The following is a 13,434-nucleotide window of genomic DNA, read 5'->3' on the forward strand; positions in this document are numbered from 1 at the left end:
AGAAGAATGGTTTCAAGGAATTGCATGCTGTGTAACTGTATCCTCAGCAAGATATATTTATCATGTTAAATAGGAGTAGTTGCTGTGCCTCGGATATGCATTTAGGAATCTTTGGGGTTTTCTGCATTTCTGCAACACAAAGTGAAAATTACTGTGTACAAAGAAGCTGGGGGAAAAGCTGCAATTGTGCTATAAACTGTTGCATTAAGTGCATATTTAAGGTATTTGAAGCTGAATTCTTAGGCCCCATATATGGACTGTACTGGAGTGATCCCAGAGACTTTTTTCCTCTTTAGGTTATTGTAGCTACAACTGAAGCAATGACAATTGTATATACACTTAAGCATAACTAAACCCTTAAGTTGAGGCTGGTTCTTGTGAGTTTGGAACCCTTTGTTTTTAAAAAACAAGGAGGAAAGATATAAAGTCAATGTTTTAAGTACAACTTAATTTGATAAGTTACCACAAACTTATTTGACCTCACAAACTTTTACTGATATTTGAAAATTTCGGATGTATTCATTTTAAAACTGTTTGCTTGCTGTGTTCATTCAGTGTTCTCATTGGGTAAAAATGCTAGCTTTTATATTAAATTTGGAGGGGATGCTTTTGTGGTGATATAAAAGGGAATGTGATGATGGGCCATTAAGTGCTTTAAAAATAAAGTATCTGTTCCTTGATGCTGGAGACTTCTGTGTGAAGGTAGACAGAAACTGGCAATCCAATTGCCTATGAACCCACAAGATGGCTTTGAAGTCAGAATTAACTGTACTTAGATGTTTGAGGACATAATGGTCTTCCAAATTTTCAGTAGAAATAGTGGATATTGTGTAATTATTTCTATTTCTAAAAGGATATAAATTATCTTTCAGAATGAAGAATATGGCATAGGGCCAGGCACCTACATTGATCTTGAGGGCATTACTGATTCTCTGCAGAATGATGTCATTGATATCAAAAAGCAGGCAGAAGAAACACAGACACGTGGTGTCTCTAGAGGACCCACAGGAAGCTATAGGTTGGCTTGCAAAACAGCTGGGCAAAACTACCACTGAACTAACTCAGACCAAAGAAAAGCTGACAAAGAAAACCAATGAACTAATCAAAATTGAAGAAGAGTTGACACAGAAAACCAAAGGTGAGCTCTGTGTGTGTGTGATGTGAAAGAAAAAAGAAATGACTACTGTAAAATAGTAGTTGAGCATTGTAAAATCCAGTTGAGCAGGATTTTGGAACCAAATCATATGTATAGAGGTGATAATAATTGTTTTGTGTATGTTCAGGTTGAACAATTACACAGGCCTTGATTATTTCATTTTTAAGACAAAACTTAAAACTGTCAGTTGAAGACTTCTGAATTGTGGGGTAACACGTCAACATTATTTATTCGTGATTTCATGGTTATATTATGATCCCAGCACTTTACATTTTGCTGATGCAGTGTTTTCAGGTATTCTGTGGAACACTGATAGATAAAAGTAGCAATACCTCATAGTATGATTTCAGCAGAAGTCTCTTGACGTGATCTATATTTTATATGGGTTGCAGGGCCCAATTCTATTCAAAAAACCCTAAACTTTTGAAATGTGTCCTGCAAGTTGAAGCCAACACAAAAATAAATGAGTCTATTCAAAAGCTACTAAAGGACCAGGAGATCTGGAAAAATGGATTACTGAGTAAAATATGTAATGGCTGGTTATTTGATGCAGGGTTCTTTTCCTGTTACAGACTTTGAAATGCAGATGATTAAATCGGATGAGTCTGCTGAGCAGCTTAAAGAACCAACTGAGGTAACTTTCTCAAAAAAAACTTGTGCAGAATTACTTGCTTTAGTACAAAATTTCGGTAGCTTAAAATGCTGTTGTAGTACGTTTCTAGCTTTTTTTATATCAAGTTTAGCTTAACTGATCTTGCTTCTAAATGCATCGTATAGTTCAAGAATTTAACATTGACTGAACTACTTTGATTTCTAAGAAAATGAATACACAGAATAAAAGGATTCAAGAACTAATAGATATTGTGGAGCAAAAAGATGATGTTACCATGAGACTGCAAGATTTGATATCCCGTTTAGAAAAAACCATGAAAGACTATGTAAGTCTGAGACATCTTAATTTTCTGTTTACAAAAAAAATCTAAATCTGTGCTTATAATGGACTTGACTATTTTGGAAAATTGAAATTTTCTGTAAGTAATGGCTTCTTTCTTGAAATGGCAGCAGGTGAAGTTGGCATTGAAACTGAAGTTACAGCAGAATGTGTGTGGAGGTGTGTGTGGAAAATAGGACTTTTGGAAGCAGTGATCTGGAGTTATTGTTGGAGGACTGTCGATGAGACTATGAAGAGCCACTCTAAAGAGAAAAAAAAAACCAACACTCAAACTGGGAGGACTTTAGCAGTGGGAGGAGAGGGATTATGTCACTGTCTTTTTATTTTTGCCTGAATGGAAGAGGAAGGAAAGGAGGTTTTGCTGCAGCAAAAGGTCAGATTTAATTGAAGTTAGAAGTTAATGTGAGAAGGACAGTGATTGTGTAAATTGCCAACAAAAATCAGTGTGTTCCACCTACTACCACCATGCACACGAACTTTTTAAGGCAGAGCAATAATATGAACGTGTTGAGTAGAGTTTGAACTAAGAGTGGATGGCCAGGGTATCTCTGCTTTTGATGCGATCAATAAAACTTGCAGCTGGCTAGTCTGCTGCTAGCTGCTGAATGCCAAAAGACTGGCTTGGCTACATGTATACAGGTTAGAAAAAAATCAGAACATGCAGTTAGGTGGTTTTTTGAGCCTGATGCCCAGTAACCTGAAACATAGTTCTGAGAACATTTTAAATTAAACTTAGGCAGCACTCTGATCCCTTTTTCTCTTCCACTGTGAACTTAAGGCTTTGACCATACTTAATCTTCTGTTCCCTCTCTGCCTCCGAGCACCTTAGCTTTTCAGTAGCAGGAATGCTCAGGGTGATGGCAGTTGTGATGACTGCTTCCTATCACTGCTCCTTCCAAGAGAAAGGCTCCAGCTCTGTCCAGCGTTTCTATGAGACTCTGTGGCATGAAACTTAAAACGTGACCACAAACCTCAAGTCTGTTCTACAGATTATTTTTTTTTAATGAATTACTTAGATGAGTGATTGGTCCTTGGCAACCAGCATGGCTTGCCACTTGTGTCATCTTGTGAGTAAAGAAACTTCATTCTTAGTCAAATATATAGTCTAAAGTATATATGACAGAACTGACTAGGCTTTCAAATTGCATCAGATCTGTCATGATAAAAACGATCTGTGGCTTTGCTGAAGGAGGTTAAAACTCCCAGCTCTACCAACCATGACAAGAAAGTGGTGAACTTGTAGAGCTGACCATTGGCCCTTTGAGCAAATCATGAATTTCCTCAACTCTTTCGACACTGGATACTTCAGGTGGTAAACTCGTTTTGCATTTTGTAGTTTCCTAGTCTCTTGCTCTACTTTCTGTACAGTGCAAAACATTGTGCTTATTACTGTCTGAAGGTGTACCTGCTTTTTGCTTGAGTAACTGATCTGTAACTGACTTGTTCTTCTGACAACCCCTATACAGGTTACCCAGATAGATTTGTAAAAATATTTGCATCTAAAGGATTACTAAGGCTTTTAAGTGCTCACTTGGTAAAACTTCAAAGTAATTGATCTTATTTTAACACAGGACAACACTGTAACTACCATAAAAAGAAAACTCGCAGAAAAAAACTCTAAGGAAGTGATTGAAAGCAGCCAATTCAAGGATTGTGAGGAGACTGTATTGGAAGTGGGAAAAAAACTTTGCTCTGAAAGTAAGCCTATTGTGGAAAAAGAGCCACCTGCAGAGAAAGGTAAAATTTCTACCATCACTCACAGGGGGCCTTCCAAAAAAACTTGATTACTATTCCAGAACAGAAGCGAAAAATTGTGAAGTGTAAACGTTATGTTGTGAGGAGAAAATCTACTATGTTAAACTGTAAATCAAAGTAACTGTTATGTAAATATCACTTTTGCAGAAGGTCCTATACTGCTCACTCCTAAATGCTTAAAATAAACATTAGTTTTTAGACTCTCCTTTCTGCTGCTTTTTCTCATCTGTTAATGTACTTGCAGACTCAGCTGTAGTTCTTAATTTCTTAACAATTGTTTTTGGACTAAACTTGCTGTTGCTGGACTTCTGGGAGAGTAGCATCCCCTGCTCAAGTTTTTTTAAAATTGCCTACGCAAGCGTCAACGGTGTCAGTGAGTTACTGATTGTTCAGTCATACAGCACGGACTGTGAAACTTGATGTTTCATGCTGTATGCGTGCTGTGAACACACCAGCTTTGCTCAAGGTGACAGTGCTGGCAAAGGAGAAAAGCTTTTCACTTGAATGGAAGTAAAATTATTTTAAGTCCACAGATACATATTTTGTGCAGCTCTCACGTTTGCACTTCCAATCTTTTTTGCTTTCCTTGCTTTATCTGTGAGCTTACCAGTCTTTTTAGAATGAGGTGAATAAACCAGCTACAGTTGAAGACCTTCAAGCATGAAGGTGAAACTTAAAAGGACACCACTACTTATGTTATCCATTTCATTAAAGTCTATTAATTGGTGAGATTGAGCTTTATGGGACTGACTTGTGCAAAATGGTATTTGTAAGATCTTCAGGACAGAGCTGGGCTCCAGTTTCTCGTAGAACTATGGAAAGCATATGCCAAAGGAGAATGAAAGATCTTCCCTTTGTATCCCTCACTTTCTTGCCTTCTTCCTGCAGAATAGGTGCAAGTAAGAAGATCTTCCAGGCAATTGTTTGGGTGAGGATAGGATAGAAAAAGAGAATAAGGTTAAAAATGGGGATCAGAAAATATCTATCTCCATAAAGAGGGATAAAATATGTTACAAGGAGACTTGTCAAGTTCACATGATCACAGAAAACTGAGGATACAGATGGTGAATAAACTGAATGCTGGACTGTCATTCATCACTGCAGTGAAAGAACAAGGGAATGCTCAATCTAGAAGATCAGTTTAAGTTTATGGAACACAGCACTTCATGCCATGGGTAGTGAACTTCTAGTATTTGTTGCCCTAGGAGGTGAGAGAGACAGATAATTCTCAGATTCCAGGAGTGGTTAGACAAGCTAACGGCCAACAGGTTCATACATAGATACTGACAGGGTTAAGCAGGGATTTACTGTCTCATGTTCCTCCAACATTCCCAGGTGTTCTATGTCAGAAAAGGTTTGTGGAAAGTGGCTGGGCCTGCAACAGCAGCAAAAGGAGGCAAAATATTAGGCTAGGTCAACTGATGGTGTGTCATCCAGTAGGGCACTTCTGATGTCTGTGCAGCTTGTTCAAATACGTGTCATTTGAAGTCTGTCTTAAGAAAAGCTTCTGTCTGTACCAGATGCATTTCTGATTTGTCTCTACCTTTTTTGGCTGGGATGAATACTGGATCCTAGCATGACCATTTGATAGTGCCAGCTATATAAATGTTACAGGAAGGGGGTGAGAACTGAAGCTGATGTAGACTCTTTGATATATTATATAGTAGTAGGTTTCTTATCTCATGACTGAAACTTGTTTAAACAAGCAAAAAACAGAGAAGTGATAGCTCTTCTCAAACAAGAAGTTAGTTAACAGTGCCAATTAATGACAGCACTGAGATTTTCTTTTTATTGGGAAGAGCAGGCTCTTCAGTCATGTTAAATATGTTTGATATGTGGCTGTTGAGAATATAAGGCATCTAATTTCAAAACTGAGTTACTAGATGCTCTGTAATGATGAAACTTATATATGCTTACATTTAACCGTTCTTGTTAAACATACTTGGTACAATAGAAAAATGAGCACAGGTACATTGTGATGGCTTTGTTGTAGAGTTTAGACATGCTAGTGGCCTATGACCAAAGCTTATTTTGTGAGAAGATAGGTTATCTTGTCTTGAGGTTCAGGTTTTTGTAGTCTTCTCTAGGACTTGCCTCCCATGTTTTGGGATGGGATTTTTTCCTTTCTTAGTACTTCCTACATAAGAAGCTTCTGCACTGAATATCATGCATCTTCTTGCACTAGTATTTATCCTGCTTTGCTACATGATTGTGGTTGTCAGTACAAAGCATCTCGATCACCTCTAAATCCTCTTATGAATGATCATACTCTTCTCACTATAGCTGTTGGGCAAAACTCTGCTACTTTTTGTATCTTGGCACCTTAGATCGCAAAATATGTCTTAAGACATCTCAGCACCTCTCCGTTTTAGTGAAGTATGTTAAATTCATGTCCAGTGTGAGGAGTTTGTAGTATTTTGTCTGATATGTTTTCTTGAGACCACACAACTAGGCTTTCAGAGAAAACCATCTCCCAATTCCAATTTTTTCATCTTGTAGTATTTAGAAGCATGGCTTTACAAGCCAAAGTAAAGCTGCTGTTTCCTCTGACCTAGCAGGAACACTTGATACATCTAATTAGAACAGAAAAGAAAGGGTACAGAAAAGCAGGAGGAAAAAAGTGTCCTGTAGAATTTGATCCCTCTAAAAATAATCAAAAACCAAAACCTGAATTGAGATGGAAACCACTATTGCTAATGATTCAGTATGACTTTTTGTTAGTGACTCTATAAAACTTGTTGGATCTGTTCAGAGGATGTTTCCATGCAGTACACATGCACCCGTGTGCTTAATGCTCCCAAAGCGAGATGACTGCCAAACTCCACCTTACTGTAGTTGCAGTACTCACAGAAATCTATAGTATCACTTTGGAGTACATAGCTGTGATGACCTAAACCTTTAGTGATAGTCAGGCTTGATTTTAATACTAAAACATACATGCATGTTACTAAATGGACACAGTTGGATTCTAAAACAGTGTAAAATATAGCTGGAGTCAATTTTGAAGGTGGTGAAATGCATATGATTTTACTTCAGGGAAAAAACAGTCTTAAGCTAATAAAATGTTTATGGAAATTTGGGATCGTGATATGGAGTGTTGTAGATCTTTCTGGGAGAACCTTACATGCAACACATTAGGTGTGGGCATAAGTTCTCCTGAAAAAACTGAAAAAAGAGAAGAAAGTCCCAAACACTAAGCAAAAAACTTGTGCTGGATTTTTAGCTTAATTTTTAAAGTAAGGGCATATTGAGTATGAATGAAAATTCTCAGGAAAGTATACAATACCATTGCTTTTCTAAGTGTAAAATGGGTGATTGGCTGTATTAAAAGGATTGTTGAACCAGTGGAAGTGGAAACTAGACATAACTGTGACCATTATCTGGCTCATAGATATTACTACATATTAGTAAAACTAGCTAGATTTTTCTATAGTGGTGCAGAGTAGAAGGCTGGAACAGAGCCATGGCAGAATGTTCTTTAAGGCTCCTGAACACCTCTTGCTGCAAACCACGTCTATAAGCCTAAGAGGCACCTACTGCATTTTAAACTGTTCAGAGGGGCTTTACTTCAAGACTTCAAAAAGCCATGTGATATAAGGGTGTGGCTTTCAGATGGTGACCATTTTCCACATAGTAATTGCTATTTGGCAGTGCTAGTGACTTGTACTACTGATTTTAATCATCCTGAACTGTTGTTTTGGGTTGGTTTTTGGTTTTGTTTTTGTTTTTTTTTACGAGGTATGAAGGAGAGTTGGGAAGATGACTCTCTGGATCAAAAGAGAACTGAATATGTGAAAGCAAATAATACTGAGAACTATGCAGAAATACTAGCACTGAAGGAAAGAACTGAAACCTTGGAAGGTCAGCTAGCTGCACTTGAAGAACAATGCAGAATAGAAAAAAAACAAAAAAGAAGAGTTCAGTGGGCAAATAGAAAACTTGAATCTCAAGCTCTCTGCTTCTGAAGAAAGGGCTTCTGGCTTAGGTGAAGAACTTCAGCAGTGTTGAGCTGACTATCAGGAGATTGTTTCTGAATTGGACAAACAGCAAACTATCAATATGGAACAAGAAGAAAAGATTATTCAGCTAAATAATGAAGTAGAAGGTGCTAAACAAAATATAATTTATAAAGTGCCACTAATTAAAACAATGCAGTCCAAAGTACATGAGTTGTATAAATGTCAGTTAGAGTCTTACACTAGGGATATTGATTCAGTTGATCTAAAGGATTCCTTAGACTCTCAGAAAGATGAACTGGAGAGAGCTCAAATGAGTCCTGTGTGCATGGAGTCCCAAACTGCTTCTACAGCAGCTCTGGGACAGGAGAGCTCCTTTCATTGCAGTGTTGAAAGCATTTGGGAAGAATGCAAAAACATTATTAAGGCTTCTTCACAAAAAAGTCAGCAGATTCAAGAACTACTTCGACAAGGTGAAGACTTAAGGGACTTGATGATGCTGAGAATTGCAATAAACAACTAAAAATAAAGTTAAATGAGACTGCAAATCGAGATCATCAGTCCACAAAGGAAAAAGATCTTACGAGTCAGTTACAAGAGCACACCCAGAAGAAAACCCAGGATTTTGAAAAACAGGCTGCAGAAGATCACAGAGTAATTGCAGAGTTTGAAGAGGAAGTTACCAGCTCCAAGGGAAAAATAAGAGAGCTTGAATGCTTCTTGGAGGCTTTTAGAGCTAAAGATGACAGCATAGCAAAGTTAGAAGAAGTACTTCAAGAAAAAGAATCTATTATTTTAAATCTGGAAAGTAATACAGTAGCTCTGCAAGAGGAATGTGCCAATTCAGACAAAAAACTGAAAGAATTAAATGATCAGGAAGCAAATCTAAAGGAGGAAGTTGTGCAGTTGATGAACAGCTTGCAGAACATGAAACACACTCTTTAAGAAAAAGAGAAAAATGAGGATGAGCAAATACAATCTATAGAATTGTAAGTAAATAATGAGATAATTCCTAGCCCTTTGAGAATGGACTCAAGTTAAAACTACCCTCTGTGAACATCAATTTATTTTGACATAACACATCTTCATGTTTGTCAACTTTATTAACCAAACTGCTTAAGAACTTTTAATGCACTACTTGATTTCTATATTTGCATATTTTGCTAGCTATGTTTTCCTCACCTGTTTCTGTATTCTTTCAGAAATATAGCTCTAAATCATGCAGAACTATTGTAGGGGGAAACAGGAAATGATGAATTATTTGGGGATTTCTAACAGTATTATGTTACATACCCTTTTTGGAGGAAATGACGTAGTTTAATGTTATATGCTGTAACTCGTATAAAAGCAGGCAATGTTTTCTTTAGAAAGGACTGAATGGTAAAAAGGAAAAGAAGAAAGGAAAAAAAAGCCTAGTAATTAAACAGTAAACAGCCGGTTTTGGTAATAGCTATTTTAGGTGAACACAGTATACTATAAGAACTTGAAGGAATAATGGGTGTAGGAGAGTAGAACTTCCCCAGCCCCCTCTAGTTTTTAAATCTTTAAGAAATAAGAGATTAAATGTATCTGAGAGATTATATTTGCTATGTGGCAAGGAAATTGCAATCATGTAAAAATAGCTTTAAGATGCTGTGTAGCCCTTCTGACTAGGGTTTCTTTAGTTCTGATATCTGTGGGCACGTGCATGTACTCTAAAATACAATTTAGCATGAAGGTCTGGGGAACTTTGAAAGGTTTTCCTTTTGTGAGACCTTATTTTGCATTGTTAATTATAGAATTTAAGAAATCTTCTATTAGGTAATTGCGAATATGGTTGTTTAGCCCCTGCTGGGGTCTGAGACCACGCGGCCGCTGCCCCTCCCCCACAAAGGGAATGAAATACAAAGCCCCAAGACTGAAATAAGGAAAGGTTTAATACAACAATGCAATAGCAACACAACAAGCAACAACAATAACAATAACAGTAATAGTGATAGCAATGAACAGAGCAAAATAGCTACCAAATACAGCAGTTTGAAGCACGATGTACAAAACCACGAGCGCACCACGCTCCCGCGCCAGGAAAAGTGTGACCTGCCAGGATGTGACGTCCGCATGGTATCTGAATAACCCGGCTAGAGCTCCCCCCCCACTGCTGGGGAAACTTAACCCTATCCTGGTTAAACCAGGACAGCAAAGTAAAAATCCAAGATAACTTACTGTAAGTTTTTTAAAATAAATATGACCATTTAAAAATAAACCCATTAAACTTCTTAATGACTTTATAGCACTTAATAACAACAGGACTTGTTACAATGTTGTTGTTTTTTCTACTTTCTTTTGATTTTTATTTATTTTGATCCTTACAAGGTCTGGGATGTAAATATCAAGTTTATACTTAATTGATATTAACCTTGTCCCTTTTGTTACTGTGTAAGGACACCTAGTGGTAGAAATGGTTAGTCTACTGTGCTTAGAAAAAAGAATTTTAAAAAATTGCACTGTTCAAGAGTGAATCTGAGCGGTTTGTTACTTCAGGATCATATAATATGTAGCTGAAATCCAAAATTGTAATGCTTGTCATTTAGCTGATAGATCTGGGATTCTATCCATGAATAAAACCAGCCATCGAAGAGCCTGAGTTAACGTGTAAAAGGTGTTTCTTTGAGATGTGTAACACTAATGTTATTTATGTCTCTTAATTTCTAACACAAGGCTACGTAAAGATCTTTCTGAGAGCTCTGCCCTTGTACAGAGCTTGAAAAAGGATTTGCAGAGGAAAGAGGAAGAATATGCAGATTTGAAAGAGAAACTTTCTGATGCCAAGAAACAAATTCAGCAAGTACAAAACCAGGTTTGTAACCCTAGGCCAAATGTTTCTTCTGCAAGTTTGTTTGGGGTTCTGTTAGTAAAACCTGTTTTCACAAGTCTCAAGCTACAGCTGTTAAAAGTGATTCATAACAAGGCTGTGTTCAGCCATCCATTTAGAGTAAGAGTGAATCTAAAGTTACATTGCCATTGAGCTGTGAGCTAAAGATAAGGTGTCAAAACATGGATTAGTACTGATATTGAAGGGGGGAAGTAAATTTTATTAATACACTTGAAAAAGGCTTGTCAAAAGTAGGTTAACCTGGTTATGGAGGAGGACTTTGTAATCATCATAACAACAGTAGCCTCCTGTTGTTATTTGTGCTGACTTCAAAGCCTCAGAATTCAGACTTTTGGAAAATGCTCATCTCTGGGAGGAAAAGATGGATTAATTGGAAAAGGAAAGCACAAAATTCTAGAGACTTTTTAAAATCTGAGATGTTTTCTGTTATTTTGGGGAAAATAAATGAAAAAATGGAATAACTTTTACTAATGTTGATTGTTAGTATTTAGTTATTAAGCAGTAGAATTTCTTAGAACCTCATGGGATATCACAAGAACTTAGAATCCAGAAGACTATTGCAAGAGTTTGGGCTTGAAAGTGGAGCCTTAAAAGAGTATTAATGTCTTCCCCAGCAGCGTAACATTTCAGGACTTTTTCCCTACTCAACATGCAGTGTATAATCCTTTGGGCAGTAGCAAGGAGTGGATGGGATCGCATGTCAGGAAACACTTTTTTTTTAAAGGACAACTGAATTTGTAGTTCGATTAGGCTATTTCCTGGTGGTTTGGTTTTGGTGGTGTGGTTTGTTGTTTTTCGTTTTTTTCCTGCCAAACTTAATACTCTGTTCTATGGTGAAAATTGTTCCCTAGGCAGGATGTACAGCATAGTGCACTTCTAGCCCCTGAAATTTAGCAAAGATGCTTGCGAAAATTTGATTCTTGATGAAAGTATATTTTACTTAGATAACCTGCAGAGATTGTAAAAGGCTTATAGCTAAATGTTAGCTTTGCTTGCTGTCTTTATGCATTGTTACAGGTGTGTAGAATGCAATCTGAGGAGAAATCCCTGAGGAACAAAGTTAATGAACTTCAGAAAATTAAAAACCAGTTTAGTAAAGAATTAGAGATCAAACAGCGCACAATCCTGCAATTTAAAAAGGTATTCTATTTTTTAAAATTTTACTTGCTTTTAATTTTTTTAAGTAATCCAGTAATGAGGCAAATTTTCCAACCAACAGGAGAAAGCCTACAGAAATAGGGGTAAAAACAAGAGTATCCAGATGAAATTAGTCTTAATGGATGAATGAAAGATGTTTAAAGAACTTCTCACTGCAGGACCTTGGCAAATTGTTTTAAATCGAGTAATCTGCCTAGTAAATACATACTTAATACCTGCAGATACCCTGATTCTGATCAGTGACGCTTAGATATGTTAGTAGGAATGTCTTCTAAACACTTTTTTAGTCAGCTTGAATGCTCCTTTCACTACATGAAAAACTTACTTATTCTCGACTGTTTGTCTTTAAATACTTCATTTAATACTTACTGAGGCTCAGAATGAAAAGCTACTAATATGTAGCATGTATATTTGTTTCTTTCAATATGTTTTTGACATGTTTTCTTTAATTCGCTTTCAATGTGATATTTAGAAGCAGCCGAATAATGAGAAGCTGGAAGAAATCTCCAAACAGTATGAGAAAGTGTGTAAAGGTCAGAAAAAGCCCTTACTGCACCATTTTTTGGGTGTGGAATGGCAACATAATGAGTTGTGATGTTATCTAATTTGGAGAGTCTTGCATATTTATATTTTAAAATACTGAGAAAATCCAACCTGGGCATTAAAATGTTACAGTCAGGAACTAATTTTTATTGAATCATTATTAGCAGGAATATTTGAAAGCAAAGAAACAGCCTCAGAATAAGAAGCATAAGCCCCAAAGAAAGAGTGGATTTGCTATATCAGTGTTAACTTACTCGATATTGGTATTTATTTGCCACTTTAGTTGGCCATGTTAACAACATCAAACACTGAAACATGAACTAGCACAACAACAGTTTCTGCAGGTTTGATAAACACTCAGCAGTTGAACAATAGTTAGTTTTTCATATAATACAACCCTTAGCCTGACGTTAACACTGAAATGCTCACCTAAATCGAGTGGATGAGAATCACTTCAGAATTCTGGATTTGGAAAGTTCTGTAGAGATACTCTATTTCTTTCTAATAGAGCTTTAGATCTCAGGAAATGGGGGAAATTGCTTGTGATGAAGGCACTTTGGGAGAGAATGGTGAGAACTAGGATGGGGGCTCATCTGTAAATTTATTTTCAGATCTGTGTGTGTTGAGGTTTGAGCTCAGCCGGCAGCCAGTCGCCACGTGGCAGCCGTTCACCTCCCCCCTCCCCTCCCCAGTGAAATAGGGGAGGGACAAAAAGAAGAAAATTCGTAGGTTGAATAAAAAGAAAGAATTTACTAAACATAACAAGAAAACAACAGTAACAGTAGTGAGTCCAAAAAGCGGGTAAAATGCGGCCGTGGCTTACCGAGCGCAGCGACCGCCCCCCGCCCCCAGCAGCACCCAACCTCACCCAAAACCTGAAAACGGCAGCAAGGAGGCAAAATTGTTTTGGATGTATTGTGATAGCTGCTTTAAATCTCTGTTTTGATTTGTTGAGTGTTATTTAGGCATTAATTTTATATAGTACATAACAAACTTCTAACAGTTAAAGGCTTCTGTTGTCCCTTTGTGGTCATAGCTGATA

General features: G+C 37.1%; 1 pseudogene; it reads left to right on the forward strand.

Moving 5' to 3' along the window:
* LOC141938242 (kinesin-like protein KIF20B) overlaps positions 1–12,444 on the forward strand; it is a 20,568-nt pseudogene extending 8,124 nt beyond the window's left edge.
* The last annotated feature ends 990 nt before the right edge of the window (positions 12,445–13,434 follow it).

The sequence above is a fragment of the Strix uralensis genome, chromosome Z (genome assembly GCF_047716275.1).
Source record: "Strix uralensis isolate ZFMK-TIS-50842 chromosome Z, bStrUra1, whole genome shotgun sequence".
Lineage (NCBI taxonomy): Eukaryota > Metazoa > Chordata > Aves > Strigiformes > Strigidae > Strix > Strix uralensis.